Raw genomic sequence first — 2,987 nt, forward strand, 5'->3', positions numbered from 1 at the left:
CAGCAATTACAACCGTCAGATTTTGCTTTTGATTCATTTCTGGTGGTCATATCATCATTTCGCACATTTTACCGCGCCTGGGCCGCCTGTCCTAAAGGGCCGCTGCTATCGGGACTTTTTTCAAGCCCTGTGGCTGATTGGGCTTGGTTGGGCTGGTATGGAAGCCCATTTGTCTAACCGATGAAGATACGGAACGATCTGTGCGGGCTCGCTTCACTCATAAATAAATATTAGCTCTAGTTATCCAGACGAGGCGTCGAGCCGTCGATACACGCAGGATTCGACGGAGCGGGCGGTCAGCGTCGATGCAGCCGAGGCGTCGATCCAGCAGAGGCGCGATTCGGGATGTAGCCGATGCGACGCTCGCGAGGTGATCCGGTGCGTGAGGGAGGCTAGGCGCTCTAGCGACAGAGATGCTGGAGATGGGGTAAGATCTGTGGCACGGCTTCGTCGATCTTGCTCCCCTTTCCTTTTGCGCACCAAGCAATGGCAAGAGGAGAAGTTGTTTCGGTGGTGGTGTATGGTAGCTGTGGCTGTGGTGTGGGTGATCGGATTGGGGCCACGAGTGACGGTTCCAGCACGAGGTACTACCTCCGTAACCCTGTGCACACCACACAATCGTAGGCCTCCCCTCGTCTCTCACATCCGCTAGGTGCACGAGGACAACAACAGGCACCTCCGGATTCTATCTCCCTTCCCTTGGCCGGATGGCAGGTGCCCGAAATCCAAATTTTTTGACACCTAGATAGGCGGCCATGGGAGCCGGCGCTCGAATTGAACTTGGGGATCCGGATGCTATCAGAGGTGCAGATAGAGACGACGAAGATGATAACCACCAGCGGCCGTTGATTGTTTTGGTTTTCCCTGGTCTGTTTGATTTATTTATTTCGTTAGCTTCGGCTCTTTCTTGATGCCATTACCCATTAGTACCGAGTGAAATGACTCTTGCCGGTGGTGATTTGTTGATTTGATTTTGCAAGGCCTGATGATGATGATGATGACATTTTTTGGCTGGTGTGAACCTGGTGTTCTTGATGTGGATGATGCAGCAGGAAATGCCACACTGGCCAAGGGACAACAACATGAGCAAATGAACTGGACACTCCTATTGGGGATGGTTGAGCCGCTATAAGACATATATTCATATTTCAGCTGTTATAAGTACCACACGCCACATTTGACATCTTGTATTGCCAATACACAAGCAATTATAATATGCGTTCCAAACAGAATACGTGTGAAGAACATGAACAATACTCTTCCATTTTTAGTGATCTAAACACTCTTATATTTCTTTATAGAGGGAGCAGTAGATATGGGCGCTGTGTCCAAAGCACTGTCCATTTTATCGAAAACGAGTCCCTCAAGACTCTTCTGAAGATAATCTCTCTTCCTGTGTCAATGCCTTTCATACTGCTATCATAAGATAAAGTCTGTAGCTACGTTTGCTTAAGTACAACTCTTGTTTCAGTTATAGACTTATGGTTTATGCATCTTGGTCATGTTCTGAACTTGAAGCGATGTAAAAACCAATCATCATAACCAAATGTCTCATCTATGAAAGCTAAGTTAAGCTATACTCGTGTGAGGTTCTCCACCTAATACTCTTAGTACTAAATTTGTAGGCGAGCAGTCATATACCCTAAAAGATAAAGAAACTAAGTTTATTCATGGTGCATTATAGCCATTTGTATGTAGTACAATAGTAGTATATTTGCATATGTTCTATCTGAAACCCAATTGGTGAAACCCAATTGGTCAGTATGTTTTCTTGTTATTACATCTCTGATTAGTTTACTTTCTTAAATAATTTAGCTCCTAATATTTATCACTTTTCCGAACAGACATGTTAACCAGGTATGTTGTCTTCGTGGTCATCTGTACATATGCTAATGTGAGCTTTAGCATTGTAAATTAACCTTCATATTTGTATGTTTTATTTGCAGTGCACTGTTTGTGATTTAATCATTCACCCAACTGGTAGGATCTGAATCTGGTGGACTCCATACGATGGCTATTTACGTGAGTAGATAGCTTCACCTTGGCTTGCTGTGAGTATGGCAACGTCGGTTATCACTCTCTTCTTCTTTGTTAAAATCTAGGCGCAGGTCTCTCTTCTTTGGTGAATCATTCCGTTGGGGCACTCCATCCCCTGTGAATGGGTACATTACCCATCTAACTTCAGCCATCAGCTTTGCTCTGGTAGAACCTATTTCTCACTCCACGATCTGATAGTACAGCATTTTGCTCACTCCATGATTTGATAGTACTACATTTTGCAGATACCAAGAAAACCTCCATATTCAGTTGTACTTGTAGACTTGTAGTGTAGTAGTCCATTGCTGAATTGTATTGCACTTTGCTTCTGGGTATAGAACTACATATCACATGGACCTTTCCCTGGAAGCAAGCAAACATTTTTGACTCGTGAGGTGTAACTTGTCATGTCTCTTTTAGAATTTTAGAAATGGTACCAAACTTACAGTACAAATGGAGTCAATGTTTAGTTAAAACTTGTTAAACATTTTTTGTCGCTAATGTATTTGTGTCTTATGTACTATATATTGTAGTGTTTTCATGCAATTAGGCTATTTTGTTGCAAAACAAAAATATATAGCTGTGTTAAGTTTTCTCATGGATGAGTGACCACCTGAAGGTGCTTTGCTATAGTATGCAGTTCTCTCAAACTAATCCATGATATATGGTATGTAGTTCTCTCATGGATGAGTGACCACCTGAAGGTGCTTTGCTATAGTTCTTGTTCCATTATTCAGTGACATATCACATTGACTTTCTATGGCCTTAAAGAAAAGGCTGCGGTTAATTTCTATGAATGAGATAGTAACTACCAAAGGTGTTGTTATTTTGGGCAGGTTGCAGATTTGGCTATTTATGTATGTTATTTTATTATAATCTGTATCTGGTGTATGCAAATAGTTGACGTGTTGACATTTTTTCCAAGACACTCATGATGTGGATTATTGAGC

General features: G+C 42.5%; 1 long non-coding RNA gene across 2 annotated transcripts; it reads left to right on the forward strand.

Annotated features, from left to right (window-relative positions):
* The first annotated feature begins 235 nt into the window (after positions 1-235).
* Positions 236-2,769, forward strand: LOC119337989. Of its 2 annotated transcripts, none has more exons than XR_005163713.1 (2): positions 236-867; positions 981-2,769. It is a non-coding gene; the product is annotated as an uncharacterized LOC119337989 (long non-coding RNA). The 2 variants fall into 2 exon arrangements; XR_005163712.1 differs by having other exon boundaries at positions 236-427.
* The last annotated feature ends 218 nt before the right edge of the window (positions 2,770-2,987 follow it).

This window comes from Triticum dicoccoides, chromosome 7B (assembly GCF_002162155.2).
Source record: "Triticum dicoccoides isolate Atlit2015 ecotype Zavitan chromosome 7B, WEW_v2.0, whole genome shotgun sequence".
Classification (NCBI taxonomy): domain Eukaryota; kingdom Viridiplantae; phylum Streptophyta; class Magnoliopsida; order Poales; family Poaceae; genus Triticum; species Triticum dicoccoides.